Source organism: Hyaena hyaena, unplaced genomic scaffold (assembly GCF_003009895.1).
Source record: "Hyaena hyaena isolate Hyena2069 unplaced genomic scaffold, ASM300989v1 scaffold_40, whole genome shotgun sequence".
In the NCBI taxonomy this organism is placed as follows: Eukaryota; Metazoa; Chordata; class Mammalia; order Carnivora; family Hyaenidae; genus Hyaena; species Hyaena hyaena.
Window position 1 is genome coordinate 4,777,187 of NW_024080672.1, and position 19,659 is coordinate 4,796,845.

The window sequence follows — 19,659 nt, forward strand, 5'->3', positions numbered from 1 at the left end:
AGTGATTGTGCGAGAGACAGTACACTCGAACATTCTAAGCAGCAGGAGGGCAAGACATTTTACCAAAAAGAACTTTCAGGGATGGAAATGATTGGTTAGTTACTGTTGTCCGAGAAGTATGCTCCCCTCTTAGATGTGAATTCAGCCTTTTCCACTGAGGTCAATTGGATGTCCCATTTTAGAATCCACAGCTTTGGAAAACTGGGCCCCTGAAGGGATGCCCAGGTGATAATATTAAATTTAAATTAGGGGTTAATGATACCTTTTTAAGTTTCTGGCATTATTCTTTGAAGTCAGTCAGAATATTTGAGAACAACATTCTCTCCTTAAATCTTCAACTTCCAGTTTCTCTCTGGAATCTGCAAAATCAAGAAAAATAAAAGCTTTCTTTGAAAACACTGTTGCAATGAATGGTGAACAAATGAAATTGATGACTAGATAGTTTTAAATCCACAACTCAAGGATGCTGGGGTACCATCCATGGAGTCTTCCTTCAGGACAGTGTTTTCTACATGTCATTCAGACAACATATTCACGTTTTTTAGGGGGGGGGGGTTGGCCATAATGGAGTCCTACCTATACTTTATTTGCTTAACTTTGTGCTTTAAATTGACTGCCTAGATTCTAGTTTTTATTTTAGTTCTAGTATAGTTAACACACAGTGTAATATTAGTTTCAGGTGTACAATAGAGTGATTCAACACTTCCAAACGTCACCCATCACCCAGCACTCATCACAGCAAGTACACTCCTTAATCCCCATAAACTATTTTAAAACCCAGATTAATTCAATTTTTTTTTTTTAAAGTAGGCTTCACACCCAGCATAGGGCCCAATGCGGGGCTTGAACTCATGACCCTGAGATCAAGACCTGAGCTGAGATCACTAAGCCACTTAGGAGCCCCAAAACTCAGATTCATCTTAAAGGAAAATTTTAGATCACCATTGGAAATGAAAACTATCATTTTCAATAAATAGAAAGTTAACACAAAAATAAATTCGTTGCAAATAACACCATGTTGTTGGATTCCAGTTCAACTGTGCTGTCTGGGAAGATCCGAGGTCTGAAGCCTGTTTGCTCTTAGGAACATTTGAGGGCAGTAAAGACACAGTAGTACAAAACTGAACCTTCTTTTGGTAATAATCTTAAATCTGAGAGAACTGGAAAGGGAACTGCCTTCCTGCTTCATGATGCAGTATTTTGCCGGCCACAGCTCCTGCAGAACAAGGCTTGTAATGGGTATGACATGTCATCTGTTCAAACCTAATCTGTGTCCATCTGCAACAAGGGTTCCATTTTACTCACGGCTCTTGCCTCTTCTGAGCCTGAGATTCCCACAAAACCAATGACCTCTCTCCTCAGCCTGCCCCATAATAACCCCACAGACATTTCCATAGCTTACCATCAAAGGCAGAAACTTTATTCTCCTGATTTACGGCCACCTAAACAAAGCGATGAATTACATGCCAGCCAGCTGGCGAGGAGGCTGTTGTATTATACTTTCCAAAGCCCTGGTTTGAGGTTTAATCAGATTTGCAGAATGAGCTCAATTCAGCAGGAACTTAGGGTGAAGAAAGCTGAACCTGCCCTGGGAAACAGAATCCAAGGGTAGACCAAATGTATACCATGGGACACTGTAGAGAAATTCAGTTCACGGGCATCTGGAATACCAACAGAGCCAGGGATCTCCTGGCCCCAACAGGGGATCTGTGACTATCTTCGCGGTAAAAGGTGGGTCTGCCTAGTGAGGCCAGTCTAGTTGTCACTTCCAGGCAGACAGAAGACCAAAGTTGGGCCAGGGTCAGGTTTGGTGAGCTAGGCCTGCTCTGATGGGTGGGGCTCTCCCGGGCAGTGGTGCAGAGCCAAGAAGATGGAAGGTGGAGATCCTGGTGAGGCATGTCCAAGAAACGACCAAAGAAAACAGTAAGCCAATGGAGGCGGCTGGAAAACTAGACAGAACCATAGCAGAACAAAAGGTCAGGGAAGGGCCCGTCTACCACCTAAGGCCATCTCTTGTGACAGAGGCAAGTGGGGGTAGAGCCTATTGGTGGGGAGGGGGTCTCTTGGGAGCTGAGGGGGTTAGATGGCACCCCCACCCACTCATCTTCTTCCTGGCTTTCTGATCTGCCCTCAGAGAGCTTTAGTAACAGAATGCCAGGGTCCATCTATCACCCCAGGCTCCTTATGGAAATCTGGGCCCAAGTCCCATCTTGCAATTTGGTCTTCTAAACTAAAGTTTGCAGAGCCTCCAGAAAAGAGTATGTGGAGGGGAAGGCTCAGGGAAGATTCTCTGAGGAAAATAAAGCAAGTACTGGGGAAGGGCAGGCATTCAAAGGAAAAAAGGGTTAGAGACAGGAGAGAGAAATTCTGTATAAGACTATAGAGCACATTGTTGACTAGAAATGAAACGCAAGCCACATGTGTAATCTAAGATTTTCTAGTTGCCCTAGAAATTATTACATTAATAAATGTAAAAGGAAATCAATTTTAATAATATTTTACTTAACTCAATATATTAAATACATTATTGCAATATGTAATCAACATAGAATTAAAGGAATATCTTACATTCATTTTTTTTCACGCTAAGGCCCTGAAATCCAGTGTGCATTTCACACTTAGACCACTTCTCAGTTTGAACCAGTCACACGTCAAGTGTTCACCAACTGCACGTGGCCAGTGGCTACTGTGTTGCATGGTGCAGCTATAGAGAAACTGCTGGAAGCTGGTGTAGGAAGACATCAGAGCTCCTGTCCTGTCCCTGTTCCATTTTAAATACCAATGTCAAGAATGAATGAAATGGCGTTGCAGATTAGTTTCACCGAAAGTCAGTGAGGCAGGTAGTTAAAAAAGTGAGGTCACTGACAGTTCTGCCAACTCAGAAAGGAAATAAATACTGGTTTATAGACTTATTGGTTTAGAGGCAGCATACAATTCCTTTCAACTATTACATACAAATTTACAGCTTTGTATGCTTCCAAAGATTAAAACTAAGAACTATTTTTTGTCAAAGCATTTTTGTGAGGGGCGCTTGGGTAGCTCAATCAGTCAAGCATCTAACTTCAGGTCAGGTCATGATCTCATGATTCATGAGTTTGAGCTCCACTTCAGGCTCTTCAGCTCAGTGCCTGGAGCCTGCTTTGGATTCTGTGACTCCTCTCTCTGCCCTTCCCTGCTCATATGCTCTCTCTCTCTCAAAAATAAATATTTTTTAGAAATTTTAAATGCTATTGATAGTATAATGAGACACTCATAGACCAGATGTAGGAATGTACCCTGGTGGAGACCATCTGGGAACCCATTTAACAGTATGTATCAAGAGCCTGTGAAAAGTTCAGTTCCCATGCTAGAAATCAGTCTTCTGCAAATATTTCCAACTCTAGAAATCTGCCTTCTGAAAACATTCAGGGATTCTGACAATTTTGTGGGTTTTTTTTTTTTTTTAAACAGTTTTCTTCTGCTTCTAGCTGGGATATAGTAGCTTATGACCCCCACAGAGGTCAGCTGCAGGTGAAGTGATCAACAAATTGGGGTACATTCATTCAGTAGAGCAATATTCAATAATAAATATGAAGGAAATATGACATGAATATCACAGATATTATGCTGAGTAAGAGAAAACAGACTCAAAAGAGTACATAATATATGATTCCATTCATACAATTCCAGGAATCTGAACTATAAATCAGAGCAGTGGTCCCCTGGGGTGGTTGGGGTGGGAAGACAGGAGAAATTAACTGCATAGAGAAACAAGAGAAATTTCGGAGGAGACAGAAATGTCCTTTATCTTTTTTTAAAGTTTTTTTAAATGTTTGTTTATTTTTTGAGAGAGAGATAGAGATACAGAGCTTCACAACTCTGTGGAGGGTAGGGAGCCATTTGTGCAAAGAGAGAATAGAGAAAGTGGGAAAGTGTAGTGCATTGGGATTGCACAAGAAAAGCATTCCCTCTCCATCCCCCACCGAAAGTAGCTGGCGAGAAATAGTGAAAACACTCACAGGGGACTTGACAAGAAATCTGTTCCCCAGAACCATTGATGGGTAGAAAGGAGAAGGTTTCAATACCACCAGGATTCTATAAACAGAGGACAGAGTCTGCAGGTTCAGAGCTCAGTCACTGGTGGTGCTCCAATGATGGAGTAGGGCAAAGCCCCAGGAGGGGGCAGCAGTCTGAGGGTTCCCTGTGCCATGTGGGGAGAAGGAGTCCCCCTGCTTGGGGTACATTTGGTAGAGGCCAGATGGCCTCCTCACAGGCAAAGTCTCAGCAGACCCTGGAGAGAAGCCATGTTTGTTGGTATTGGGACAAAGATGCCAGAGTGTGGGGAAACTTGGTGCTGGCTAGGTGTGATTTGCCATAAACTTTTTCTTTCTTTTTCTCTATCCTATCAAGCTTCTTTCAACAAGCAGATTGAAGTATACCTAGGATGAAGCTTCCTTTAATTTGTTGTTTTTAATTTTTACATTTTTATTTTTTATTAATTTTTTTCTTCCTCCAAAATGAAAAGATGAAAGAATTCACTCCAAAATAAAGAATAGGAATGAATGACAGCCAGAGATTTAATCAACACAGATATAAGTAAAATGTCTGAATTAGAACTTAAAACCATGATTATCAGAATACTATCTGGGGTTGAAAAAAGCATAGAAGACACCAGAGAACCCCTTTCAGCAGAGATAAAAGAACTAAAATCTAGTCAGGCCAAAATAAAAAATGCTATAACCGAGATGCAATCTTGAATGAATGTTGTGATGGCAAGGATGGATGAAGCAGAGCAGTGAATCAGTGATAAAGAAGATAAAATGTCAGAAAATAATGAAGCAGAAAAAAAGAGGGAAACAAAGGCAAAGAGCTGATACAAAACTTAGAGAATTCAGTGACTTATTAAAAGTTAATAACATTTGAAACACAGGAGTTCTAGAAGATGAAGAGAGAGAAAAGGGGGCAAAAGGTTTATGTGAGCAAAGTATAGTGGAAAACTTTCCTAATCTGGGGAAGGACACAGACATCCAAATCCAAGAAGCACAGAGAACTCCCATTAGATTCAACAGAACCTGACCATCCTGAAGGCATATCATAGTCAAATTCACAAAATACACTGAGAAGGAAAGAATTATGAAAGCAGAAAGGGAAAAAAAAGTCCTTAACCTACAAGGGAAGACAGATCAGATTCACAGCAGATCTGTTCACAGAAATTCGGCAGAACAGAAGGGAGTGGCAAGATATATTCAACATGCTGACTCGGAAAAATATTCAGCCAAGAATTCTTTATCCAACAAGCCGTCATTCACTATAGAAGGAGAGAGAAAGAGTTTCCTAGACAAACAAAAAGTAAAGGAGTTCATGACTATTAAACCAGCCCTGCAAGAAATTTTAAGGGAGACTCTTTGAGTGGAGAAAAAAACAAAACAAAAAAGACCAAAAGCAACAAAGAGAAGAAAGTACCAGAGAACATGACCAGAAAACGCCAACTCTACAGGCAACACAATGGCACTAAATGACAATGGACTAAATGTATCTTTTGATACAGGATATCAGAATGGAGAAGAAAACAAGACCCATCTATATGCTGCCTGCAAGAGACTCATTTCAGACTTAATGACACCTGCAGATTGAAAGTAAGTGGTTGGAGAACCATCTATAATGCTAATGGACATCAAAAGAAAGCTCGAGTAGCCATACTTATATCAGACAAACTAGATTTTAAAACAAAGACTGTAACAAGAGATGAAGAAAGGCATTATATCATAATTAAGGGGTCTATCCACCAAGAAGATCTAACAATTGTAAATATGCACTTCCCCAACTTGGAGACACCCAAATATATAAGTTGATTAATCACAAACATAAAGAAACTCATTCATAATAATACTATAATAGTTAGGGACTTTACACCTCCACTTACATCTAAGCAGAAAAGCAGCAAGGAAACAATGGCTTTAAATGACACACTGGACAAGATGGACTTAACAGACATTTTCAGAACACTTCATCCTAAAGCAGAATACAGATTCTTCTCAAGTGCACAGGGAAGATTTTCCAGAATAGATCACATACTGGGTCACAAATCAGCCCTCAACAAGTACAAAAAGATTAATATCATACCATGCATATTTTCAGACCACAGTGCTATGAAATTTGAAATCAATCACAGGAAAAAATTTCAAAAGACTCTGAATATTTGAAGATTAAAGAACAACCTACTAAAGAAGGAATGGGTTAACCAAGAAATTAAATAGGAAATTAAAAAGTACATGGAAGCCAATGAAAATGAAAACACAACCATTCAAAACTTCTGGAATGCAGCAAAGGCGGTCATAAGAGGGAAGTATATAGCAATCCAGGCCTTCCTAAAGAAGTAAGAAATGTCTCAATTACACAACCTAACCTTATACCTAAGAGAGCTGGAAAAAGAACAGTAAATAAAGCCCAAAACCAGCAGAAGAAGGGAAGTAACAAAGACTAGAGCAGAAATCAATGATATTAAAATCAAAGAAACAGTAGAAGAGGGCAACAAAACCAGGAGCTGTTTCTTTGAAAGAATTAACAAAATTGATAAACCCCTCACCAGAAAGGAAAAAGAACCCAAGTAAATAAAGTCATGAATGAAAGAGGAACGTTCACAACCAACACCAAAGAAATACAAACAATAATGAGAATATTATGAGCAGTTGTATGTCAATAAGTTGGGCAATTTGGAAGAAATGGACAAATTCCTAGAAACATATAAACTACCAAAAGTGAAACAAGAAGAAATAAAAAACTTGAACACACCCATACTCAGTAAAGAAACTCAATCAGTAATAAAAAATCTCCCAATAAGAGTTAGGGTCGGAAGGCTTTCTATGGGAATTCTTCCAAACATTCAAAGAAGAGTGAACACCATTCCAAAAAATAGAAATAGAAGAAAAACTTCCAAACTCATTCTACAAAGCCAGCACTACTTTGATTCCAAAACCAAAGATCCCACTAAAAAGGAGAACTACAAACCAGTGTCCCTGATGAACATGGATGCAAAAATTCTCAACAAGATACTAGCAAACCAGATCCAACAATACATTAAAAGAATTATTTACCATGATCAAGTGAGATTTATTCCTGGGCTGCACGGCTGGTTCAATATCCACAAATCAATCACCCTGATACATCACATTAATTAAAGAAAGGATAAGGACCACATAATCCTCCCAATAGATGCAGAAAAACCATTTGACAAAATACAGCATCCTTTCTTGATAAAAACCCTCAACGAAGTAGGGATAGATAGAACACACCACAACATCATTAAGGACATATATGAAAGCCCCATAGCTAATATCATCCTCAATGGGGGAAAAACTTAGTGCTTTCACCCTAAGGTCGGAACACAAGAGGGATGTCCACTCTCACCACTGTTGTTCAACATAGTGTTGGAAATCCTAGCCTCAGCAATCAGACAACAAAGAGAAATAAAAAGGCATTCTAATTGGCAAGGAAGAAGTCAAACTTTCACTCTTCGCAAACGACATGATACTCTACATGGTAAACCCAAAAGACTCTGCCAAGAAACTGCTAGAACTGATACATGGATTCAGCAAATCTCAGGATATAAAATCAATGTACAGAAATCTGTGACATTTCTATATACCAATAATGAAGCAGCAGAAAGAGAAATCAAGGAATCGATCCCATTTACGATTGCATTCAAAACCATAAAATACCTAAGAATAAACATAACCAAAGAGGTAAAAAATATATATGCTGAAAACTATAGAAAGCTCATGAAAGAAACTGAAGAAGACACAAAGAAATGGGAAAACATTCCACACTCATGGATTGGAAGAACAAATATTATTAAAATATTGATACTACACAAACCAATCTACACATTCAATGCAATTCCTATCAAAATAATACCAGTATGCCTCATAGAGCTAGAACAAGCAATGCTAAAATTTGTGTGGAATTAGAAAAGATCCCAAATACCCAACTAATAAATTTCCCCAAACAGGAAAAGAAAATTTAGGTATACTTTCACCAAAAGAGGGTTGACATAGCTATATTAAAATTAAATAAGGGGGTGCCTGGGTGGCTAAGTCGGTTAAACATCCAACTTCGGCTGAGGTCATGATCTCACGGTTTGTGGGTTCGAGCCCCACATCGGGCTCTGTGCTGACAGCTAGCTGGGACCTGGAGCCTGTCTTCGGATTCTGTGTCTCCCTCTCTCTCTGACCCTCCCCTGCTCATGCTCGCTTGCTCTCTCTCTCTCTCTGTTAAAAATAAATAAAAAGCCTTTAAAAATTTTTTTAAATGAAAATGTTACTACCAAGATTTTAAAAATAAATAAATACATAAATACATAAATAAAATTAAATAAGGGAAGGAATGTTACTAGAGGTAGAGAAACATTTCATAACAATAAAATGATCAGTTTTAGAGGTTGATACAAAGATGTTAATTTGTATGCACCTAGTAATATATTTTCAAAATAATAAAGCAAAAATTGGGGCACCAGGGTGGCTCTGTCAATTGAGCCTCTGACTTCAGGTCATGATCTCATGGTTTGTGAGTTGGAGCCCCACATGAGGCTCTCTGGTGTCAGTGCAGAGCCTGCTTCAGATCCTCTGTCCCCCACGCCCCCTAAAATAAACATTAAATAATAATAATAATAATAATAATAAAGCAACAATTGACAACCCTAAAATGAAAAATAAACAAATCCACAATCACAATGGAGGTTTATTTATTATTGAGAGGGAGAGAGAGCACAAGCTGGGGAGAGGCAGAGAGAGAGAGGGAGATACAGAATCCAGAAGCAGGCTCCAGGCTCTGAGCTGTGAGCACAGAGCCCAACGAGGGCTTGAATTCATAAAAGGTGAGATCATGACGTGAGCCAAAGTCAGACACTCAACTGACTGAGCCACCCAGGCGCCCCACAATGGAGGACTTTAATACATCCTCAAAGTAACTGAAAGAACAAAAGCACCACAAAAATTAACAACCAGTAAGAATATGGAGAGTCTGAATGGAATAACAAGCCTTCTAACTGACGTCTATAAAACATGCACCCAACAGCAACAGAATGCCTCATTATTAAACTGACATATTATAAAGCAAGTTCTTAAAACAGTTTTTTAAGTTTATTTATTTATTTTTGAGAGAGAGAGAGAGAGAAGAGAGAGAATCCCAAATAGGCTTTGCACTGCTCCAGTGCAGAGCTCGAACTCAGAAACTGTGAGATCATGGTCTGAGACCAAGTTAGGAGTCAGATGCTTAACTGACTGAGCCCCCCAGGTGCCCTGTAACACACTTTAAAGGACTGAAATCATTCAGAGTATATTCTCTGACCATGCTGGAATCAAGCTAGAAATCAAAAATAAAAAGATACCTAGAAAATCCCCAAATCAACGGGTCAAAGAAGAACTAGAAATTAGAAAATATTTTGAACTGCATGATAATGAAAATACAACATACCAAAATACAACACTTATGGGATACAGTTAAAGAACTCATAGAAATGTATAGACTGACATGCATACATTAGAAAAGAAAAACAAATATTCTCTCAACAAAGTGGGTTTAGAGGGAACACACGTCAATATAATAAAGGTCATATATGAAAAACCCACAGTGAACATAATATTCCACAGTGCAAAACTGAGAGCTTTTCTCTTGAAGATCAGGAATTTATTTAGAACACCAAGCAGATGAGGACAAGCTCACGGTCAGTCAATTCAGGTCGCTGTGTTTTCTAAGCTGCCCCCACACCCTCCTTCGCTGGCCAGTTGCCAGGAGAAGCTGGAGGGGGAAGTAGGTCTGGAGTGGTAGAAAGCTGCACTTTCCAGAGAGTGCTACCGTAAGTCAGCCTTATTGCAAACGGCTCAGCAGTGGCACCTTCCCAGCTCTGAAGAGCACAGTGAGAGTGAGCGGGCCTCTTGGAGAATGGAGACCTCCATTCATTCATTTGCTCATTTACACTCATTTTGCACAAAGGCCACTGAACCCCTGCCCTCAAGTGAGCTCACAGACCAGAGAAACAGCAATCAACAGAAATCCAGCAGTTCACCAAATGCAAAGAAGACAACCTAACAGAAGAATGGAGGAAACAAAGCAAAGGTTTCTATCTTGGAACCCTAGAATGGAGTGTGGTCTTAGCCAAAAGTCTGGGGAAGGCCAGGGAGGCCCGAGGGGAATAGAAAAGCCCTGTGGCTGACCCGCTGTCAGAAGGCATGTGATGAGGTCACAGGAACACACTGGAGAAAGGATCAGTTAGAAAGAAGTCCCACTTGGGGGCGCCTGGGTGGCTCAGTTGGTTAAGCATCTGACTTTGGCAAAGGTAATGATCTCCAGGTCTTCTCTGAGTCTGTGAATTTGAGCCCCACCTTGGGCTCTGTGCTGACAGCTCAGAGTCTGTTTAGATTCTGTCTCTCTGCTCCTCCCCTGCTCACACTCTTTCTTTCTCTCTCAAAAATAAATGAATGTTAAAAAAAAAATTGAAAAAAAAAAAAAAAAGAAAAAAAAGGGGTCCTAACTGGGGAAACAGTAACTGGGACACACATGCGGAGGCTGAAAGTGACATCTGTTGCCCTTTTGTCGGGAATCATGGGGAGGCCCTTCCCCCATGGTCAGTTTCACTTTCTAAAGAGGGATTTTGCCCAGTTCTGCGGCTTTCTTCCTTTTCTACCATCCCCAGGGACCCTGACAGTAAATGGGCACTCTTTGTAACTAAGATAAAAAACATTTTATAAGGAGGCTCATCTCTATAGATGTCCCTTTTTATGTTTTAATAACTTTCCCCCTAGTATAAAAGCAGTGTATCTGCTCACTGTGAAAACCTTGGGAAATGCAATCAGTCAATCAATCAAAGAAAAAAAAACCAAATCACCTACACCACTGTCGACATTCTGGAGTATTCCCTTTCTGCTTTTCTCCCTATGCAGTTATGCCTCTCCTAATCTTCTGCATGTTGGCATCACACTGCATATATACCTGCTGTACCTTTACCGTTTTCTTGTGTTTCTACAAGGTCCTCTTTTGAGCTGCAGAAGCTGGTTTCTGACAGATGCTTTATTTCCCTGGTTTTTATTTTTTAAAGAAAAATAAGAGCCACCTGCCACTCTTTGATCTTTTAAGGCCCATGGCTGCGAAATTCATGTGCCAGACAAAGGATCAAAGAGGATGCCTGGTGGTAACACCTTTGCTGGCCTGGCCCTGCTGGCCTGAACCACCCCCCACCCCCCAGCAAATCCAGAAGCTTCCATCCTCAGCCAATGGCAAGACAACACGCTCTCATCAACAGGGCCTGCAGCAGGGCCGCCAGGGAACGGGCGGGGGAGGGGCACTGGGAAGACTCCAGGATGCCGGCCTCCTGTGTCCTTCTCCAGAGGGCAGGTGACAAGTGCCGCACTGCCTGGCGGCCCCCGCAGGGCACAGAAGGACCATCACTGATGCTGAGTAAGCACTTTATGAGGGGCCTACGTCCAGCCAAGGCCTTTGAGCGCCTGCGAGAGATTCAATAACGCAGGGCTAGATGTGGTCTCTGGAGCCAGCCAGGCCGCGGGACTGACTTCAAACCCTGCCCTCCGCCCCAACCAACTCATTAGCACGTTAGCCACGGCTTCTCTGTGCCTCAGTTTCCTCACAGTGACAGCCCCTGCCTCAAAGTGTTGCTGTAAGGACTGAGTTATGATTCAACGTGTCTAGACCAGGCATCAAGTAAATACTCAGTAATTATCATCTAATTTAACCTTCTCTATTACCTCACTCAATTCTTAGGACAACCCTGGGGGCCGAATTACAAATGAGGAAGCTGAGACACACAGGGATTAACTATCTTCCCAAAGTCACGGAGTTTATGACACGGCAGGGCAGACGGACAGAGCACGAGATTTCGAGTGTGGTGAGCACGCCAAATGAGCAATGAACCAAGAGCACCAGCCTAGTGTGTAGTGCTCAACAGGGCTTCCTTGGGCCCCCCCGAAGCCCTCTGCAGGGGGAGGTGACCGGGACACACGCTCAGAGCCCCTGTCTCTCAGGAGTGTGAATGTGAGCCACGCTGAGTCCCAGGAAACCCCCAGCACACGAATACTAGGTCAAGGCTGCCCACTGCCGAGGGACCCGGTCTCCACGGCCACCCAGGGGTGTCACCCCTGTTCCATGTATCTTTATTATAAACCTCCATGAACAGAGAGGACCTCGGGGTTATCTCTGAGTGAGGCCGTGAGTTAGATGCAGCAGCTTTGCCCTGCGCAGAACCATCGAGCAGAGCCCGGGTGCAGAGGTCACCCTGCCCGCAGCGCGACCGAATCTGGCTTCCATGCCGACGGACAGGGCTGGGAGCAAGAACAGAAACCTCAAGAAAACCTTCTCCCGTAATCTACACGGACTCCATGATTTCACTCTTCTTCGACACCCAATTGCTGGGAATTCATCCTGGGCCTGGAATACGTGCATTTCAAAACAAATGACACCACTGTCCACAAATTGGTTTTGCAATATGAGGTAAGATGAACAGATCTGGGGCCTATTCCTTCCAATGTTCTTTAACAACGTAGCAGATGCAAACTTAAGAGTTACAACCTGTGTAGTCAAGGCCATTCTACAGGCATTTCCGCTGCTGTCACTTTTGTAGGGAGGCTGTGTTTCACAGACTAACAGAAGCAAAACCAAAGCCAGCTCTGCCGGCATCCAGCTGCACGGAATCTGGCCAGGGCTATGAGCTTCTGTACCTATGCTCACCCCATGGCCCCCTGCATCCCTCACTGCCCTCCCCACCCTTCCCCCCAGTTCTTTTCATTTCCCTAATGTTTATTTATTTTTGAGAGAGAGACAGAGAGTGTGTGAGAGGAGTAGGGGCAGAAAGTGGGAGACAGAGGATCTGAAGCAGGCTCTGCACAGTTAGCACAAAGCCCGATGCGGGGTTTGAACTCATGACCGTGAGATCGTGACCTGAGTGGAAATCAAGAGTCAGCTATTTAACTGACTGAGCCACCCAGGCACCCCTGTTCATTTCTCTAAATGTGAGTTCCCAAACAGGCTGCTGCTCCTTGCAAAATGACACAGTGATAGAAGCAGGTGGCTTATTAAACAGTTTGGATTCTTGGGGCACTCGGCTGGCTCAGTCGGTAGAGTGTGTGACTTCTGATCTCGGGGTTGTAAGTTCGAACCCCACATTGGGTACAGAGCATTACGTAAAAATAAAATATTTAAAATGCATAAATAAGTAGTTTGGACTCTCTTCTTAGGTACCAGGGAGGGATACACTTCCCTACCCTCTTGAAGTCACTTGCTTTGACTCATGAAATGTGACCAGAAGTGGAAGGAGTTCCTCCAGGCAGGAAGCTTTTGGCCTCGGTGCATCATGCTTCCGTGTGCAGCTCTTTTTCCTCTGGCGCTCTGACCAGCACCTTCACGTTGGCCCACTAACACTGACAACAGGGACTGCTTCCTGCCAAGTTGTGACAGGCATGGTCTGAGCAAGTCACAAACCTCTTGTTTGGGCTGCTGAGATTTTGGAATTGTCTGTAACCCAGCCCAGCTGGAGCGATACCACGCTTTTGGACAAGAAGAGCATTCAGCATGTTGGGAAACTGAGGCCCAGAGGGGAGAAGTGAGTCGTCAAAGTCCAGACAGCGAGGCAGGGCAGGAGGCACGTCACGGCTCCTGCCCTTCCTTCACAAGACAGCAGTTTCTCAAGGACAGAACCCCACGACATTAAAGGACTACCCATAGTAAAGAGAAGCTGCTACAATTTTTTCAGATACCATAACACTGACTGTATTTCTTGAGTTCAGAATTAACTTAAAATAAAACACTATTCTCTGCCTACCTCTGGCTTACAGACATCTATAAAAGAAGATACTAATGTATGAAAAAGGAAAAAAGGCACACAAGGAAGGGAGGATACCCCTGATTTCCACTGAGGTGGCCACATCTGCCTGTTGTGGTCCCACATCCTGTCATTTCACCCAGCGACCTGCCCCTCACCAGAACCGCCGCACCTCAACCCAATCTGCCGTCACCACTACTGTCGGGACTGTTGAGGACAAACCATCCTCAGTGATGAAGCTATACGTACTGACACAGAAAGATCTTCAAGACCAATCGTCACTTGAAAAACACACATTGCTGGGGCGCCTGGGTGGCTCACTCAGTTAAGCATCTGGCTTTGGCTCAGGTCATGATATCACAATTCATGGGTTCAAGCCCTGTGTCGGGCTCTGTGCCGACAGCTCAGAGCCTGGAGCCTGCTTCTGATTCTGTGTCTCCCTCTCTCTCTGCCCCTCCCTGGCTGGCACGTTCTCTCTCTCTCAAAACTAAACATTAAAAAAAATTTGTTTTTAAGAAAAATGCACGTTGCTAAAAGAAATAGAGTATAACATTTATATAACTTGCTCATATCGCCTGCCTTAGAAACCCACAAAACACTATATATTTTCTACAAGCGAACATCTACAGACATAAATGCAAAGAGAAATATCTGGAAGAAGACACACTCTATGAGAATAGAGATTATTTCTAGGCAGGGAAGGAGGCCACCAGAATTGGCATAGTACTTTTATTTATAATGTTTTAATTTTTCAGAAAAAGAATATATACTCCCATCATTTAAAGTTATTTGAGAGTCTTTTTAATCATCAGGGCATCCTAGGCCATTAGAGGCAGGCCCATCAAACATTCTCAGCCATCTGTTTGTCCTAAGGAACTTTAACTTTCAACTTAAGGAGCCCATCCCCCTAGAAAAAAAAAAGGCCCAGTCCCCATTAAATGAAATGACAGGTCACTGAAACCAAACAGACTCAGATGAGATGGGATGACACTTTCTGTGCACCTGTAAATATGCAAAATGCTCTTTCTGGTTTGGTAAAATATCACAGTCAAGTGGACAGATTTGCGGGGAGGAACAATGTTTATTTTGTCTTCAGTTTAGTGTGAGGCCATCCACTCATGGTATTGCCGCTAAATCTGGTTTGAAATAAGGAATTGAAAGTGAAAATATCAATCCTGACCCAAAAAATTACACAGCAAAAGAATCAACAAAACTGACTTGTAAGTAGATTTTTTTCAATCTTTGGACCTTAAGCAATACCTTACTGAAGAAATGGTCCATGATTACCAAATATTTCATTTTCTTTTGTATTTTCCCCTTTCTTTCATGTAACACAAGCCTCTCCACAGTAAAATAATATCAGCTCAATTGCCTTCTGGGGAACAGTTTGCTCCGGAGTGATGTTTTCACTTTGATGGATGACTGCCCCAGGAAGTTCCCACCCAATATCTGCTCCCCACCCAAAAGATATCATTACCAATGAAATCGTTTCAGATTCTTTCCCCTCTCTGCTAAAAGCACTTCCTATTTATGAATGTCAAACCAGCATATACCACCTCAGCAAAGCCACAAGGTGTCCCACACACTATGGGTTTCTAAAACACTCTCACGCCCACAGCCCTGAATCACATAAATCGGTCACTGATATCAGATAATAGATAACTGGTATTTATTCATTGAGTTCAGGTTTAAGAGAAGTTCAATAAAGCCACCATTCCTGGCCTACCTCAGAGATATTACCCAGATTATAAAACATCAATTAGAATGGACTATGTCAGGGGCACCTGGGCGGCTCAGTCAGTTGAGCATCTGACTTCAGCCCAGGGCATGATCTCATGGTCTGTGGGTTCGAGCCCCTCATTGGGCTCTGTGCTGACAGCTCAGAGCCGGAGCCTGCTTCGGATTCTGTGTCTCCCTCTCTCTCTGCTCCTTCCCCTCGCATACTCTGTTTCTCTCCGTCTCTCAAAAATGAATAAACGTTTAAAAATTAAAAAAAAAATGGACTCCACCAACCGAATCATAAACCCCAGCAAAGCCCATACGCCCATGAGTATCGAGGGTCACATCTGGATTCTCCCTCCAAGAAATGTCTCCTCTCTTGAATAAGATTCATTTTGATGAATAGGATCCTCCTCAGACCAGTTTTAAAATGAAGATCATGATGCCGTGTTTGTTGACATGAAATGGCTGAAGTAAGGATTTGAACAGCGCGGCCCCATCATTCTTCAAGGTGCCCAGCAATGGGGTGGTGGACTAACCCGTCCCTACCGCAAGCACACAGAAGGCGAGTGCCTAGCATATGCACAATGGGGCGACTCCAATTGGCTCCACTTTCCCTGCTGCGTCATCCACAAAAACATCAGCCCACTTGTGATCCCAGGTCTGACCGTAGATCAGTGCAAGCTGCCTTGATTCTTTAATGCGTCTACATAGAACTCTCCCTCTCTCATGGGCTTGCTGTTGCTGTTTCTATTAGTTTTTCTTATTTTGTTTTCAATTTCTTATCTTATTCCATTCCTGTATGCCTCTGTCATGCCGGAAAGCTACTGACAGTTTCCTCTGGAGAAAATGTAGCAGATGGATGAGGCTACGATTGTTACTGAAGCTTTTAAACTCCATTAACAGTCATTCACTTTAAGTATGTGAAAGCCCTTAATCCCTCAGAATTTCAAAGCAGATACAGAAGTCAGTCTCCTATCATCTCTCTTCTGTGCCGCTGCGCCGCCCCCTCTCCTTCCGTCCATCTCTATCTCCCTTTTCTTTTCTCTTTTCCTTTCTTGGGAAAGTGCCACAGAACTCCAGATGCGGACACCACCAGCCACGCTGCCAACAAAGGAAAGAATGCTGCCCCAGCTGATGTAAGCACTCAGGATGGGATGGAAGCTGATGGAATGCAGACACTGATGTCACAGCTGACAGGGCCTTCTGGGAAGTCCAGTGCCTGACTCCACGTCACTCAGAGTCAAGCCTTCCGGCTGAGAAACCTGTGTGTAACGTATGCAGAACCAGCCCCTTGCTTCTCTGCTGGAACCCTGGACCTGTTTTTTTTTTTTTTTTTTTCTTTTTCTTTCTTTAACATTTATTTATTTTTGAGAGACAGAGCACAAGTGGGGAAGGGGCAGAGAGAGAGGAAGACACACAATCCAAAGCATGCTCCAGGCTCTGAGCTGTCAGCACAAAGCCCAACGCAGGGCTCAAGCTCACAAACCGTGAGATCATGACCTGAGCCGAAGTCAGACGCTCAATCTTCTGAGTCACCCAGGTGCCCCTGGGGCCCTGGACTTCTTGAGTGGAACAGAATGTTGTTCAAGGGCCCCATTTTATTTATTTTTTTAAAACTCTTTTAATGTTTATGTATTTTGAGAGAGAGAGAGAGGGGGAGAGGGGGAGAGGGAGAGAGAGGATCCCAAGCAGGCTCTGTGCCATCAGCGCAGAGCCTGACACGGGGCTCGAACTCACAAACTATGACATCACGACCTGAGCTGAGATCAAGCGTCAGATGTGAAACTGACTGAGCCACCCAGGCGCCCCCCAAAGCCCCCATTTTAGAGGTGAGGAAACTGAGGCCCTGGACAGTATGGATCAACCAGAACTAGAACCCAGGCCTCCTGGCACTGAGGCTAAAGCTTCTTTTGTTTACTTGTGGTTAGAATGGCTGCCCCGGCAGCAGCTGCACAGGCCCCCTCCCCCCAAGCAGCGATGGACGGACTCCTGTTCTTCCCCTCAGCCCCTCTCTCCCTGCTGCGAACTCTCACTTCTCTCAGAGGATGGGGTACTTCACCTTCTCCTTTCTTAACTTCTCCCTTCACACTGACTGTGAAGCCAAGGGCCAAGCAGGACCCTAACACCAGGTTACCTGATTCCGATCGTAGCTGTGTGATTTGGACAAATGACACCACCCCACCCCTCTGTGCTTCTGTGCTCTTACCTACAAAATGCAGACAATAGCGCCTACCTCATAAGACCACCGTGAGGGTTCAGGGAGTTAATATACGTGCAGTGGTTAGAGCAGCACTGGCCACCCTGTAGGCACATGTCATAATCGAGAAGGCAGATCAGGCCAGGACTTTTGCCTCGTTCATCCTTGAGGCCCAGCATCTGACTGTGACCGAAGATGCCTATCTGATTAGTCACTGTTTTCTAGAACACAGAGGATGCTAGATAAAAAAATTATTGAGGGACACCTGAGTGGCTCAGTCGGTTGAGCGTCTGACTTCGGCTCAGGTCATGATCTCGCTGTTTGTGAGTTCGAGCCCCACATCAGGCTCTGTGCTGACAGTGCAGATCCTGCTTGGGATTTTCTCTTTCCCTCTCTCTCTCTCTCTCTGCTCCTCCCCTGCTCTCTCTCTCTCAAACATAAACACTTAAAGTTGGTGAATGAATGAATCTGGCACAACACAGTGCTTTGAGTAGGTGCTTCCTTACCGTGCACTCAATGAATATGCGAATTTCCAAAGTTCACACACTCACTTAGGGGAAGTCGCTTGCTAAGTGGACAGGTGGGTAAATTCAGATCCACAGGCACCAGTATTTTCTATTGCTCTAAGGCATCTATATTACCTGCTGCGTTAAAAAGTTCAACCAGAGCCCAGCTGTCAACTTCTAGGACATCGTCTCTTCAGGCACTCAGGACAAAATCACCTGTGCTTCGTGACAGTGCCCCCACGGTGCCTTATGGGGGCTGATGTGCAATTGTTGATTGGCATTTTCCTGGTGTCATCCAGGCTTTGAGAAACCAAGTTCCAAAAACACCCTGCTTCGTATTCATCTCTGAGGGGCCGGTGAATAAAAATACCTCAATAAGGAAAGCCAACAGAAGACAAGAGAGCCTTGAATCAGTAACCCAGATCCAGAACTCTGTTAAGTGGTTTAAGCACTTGGGCGGAAGAAAGTGCTCCAGAAGCAACAGGTCTGGGCCATCTGGAGATGGCATTTAGAACCAACACAGAAACGTCTGGGGCCTCTCAAAGGGAACGCACTCCACAAGAACAGAATATGTTAGTCACCTCAGAGGCTTGAGTTGAAACTTGACCCTAAGTAAATAAACACTGCTGACTGCTGGCCAAAACACTTAGCTGGAGACTTGTATTCATCCCACTTGAACACGGAGCCACAGTCAGAACCACCCCGGGTTCAAGTCTTCCCCGGGGGGCTCGGCCGCAGGGTATCTGGGGTGTGGGAAGGGTGACCCTGAGGGGCACTGAGATATTTAGAAGATGCCAAGTTCCCCCCAGAGGCAGCAACACCTGGGCCCGGGGCCCTCCAGCCCTCAGCCAGTGTGGTCCTGTCTAGGAAGCTGGCCTCCCACCAGCCAAAACACACCTGACCTGCCATGGCCTCTCACTCTGTCACCTCGTGACAATGTCACTGAAGTATGGGAAAAAAGGGGCAGTGTGGACCCTCCTGAAGCAAGCTGGCATGTCATGGTGAGGTCTCAGCACCCTTACGGTTTGGAGGCTTTTCCTGTGACATGAAAGCTCCAAATAAAGAATTTCTCCCCCCACCCAACCCTGTGCCTTTTAAGGGTATGCAATCCTTCCGCCCCCCACCCCCACCCCCACCCCGGGTGATGAACAGGGTGGAGAAAACACCTCTTTCCGGGCTTTGGGGCAGAGCCAGAAGAGAGCAGACTAGTATGCAAAACTGTCCGATGCCCCTTCCCTTGGCCAGGGAGGCAGGGTTCCCGGGAATTTTTGCACCTGCAGATCCTGACGGTCTGACACCCACACTCTCAGCCTGCGTCTGCTGATTAGGGCGTTGGTTTCAATTTCCAAGGAGCCAGGAAGGACTGATCCCCCCGGGCCCCTGCTGAGGGACCCTGGAGCCTAGGAGGCCCGCCCGCATTTACACATCTG

At 43.9% G+C, this 19,659-nt stretch overlaps 1 protein-coding gene across 3 annotated transcripts in view; it reads right to left on the bottom strand.

The window, feature by feature from the left end:
- Nucleotides 1–19,659, bottom strand: part of NOD1 (nucleotide binding oligomerization domain containing 1) — a 65,194-nt gene that overhangs the window by 39,259 nt on the left and 6,276 nt on the right. For all 3 annotated transcript variants that reach the window (XM_039229859.1, XM_039229857.1, XM_039229858.1), the window contains exon 2: nucleotides 263–359. The gene's annotated coding sequence lies outside the window, so the exon portion shown is untranslated. The remainder of the gene's footprint in view (nucleotides 1–262; nucleotides 360–19,659) is intronic.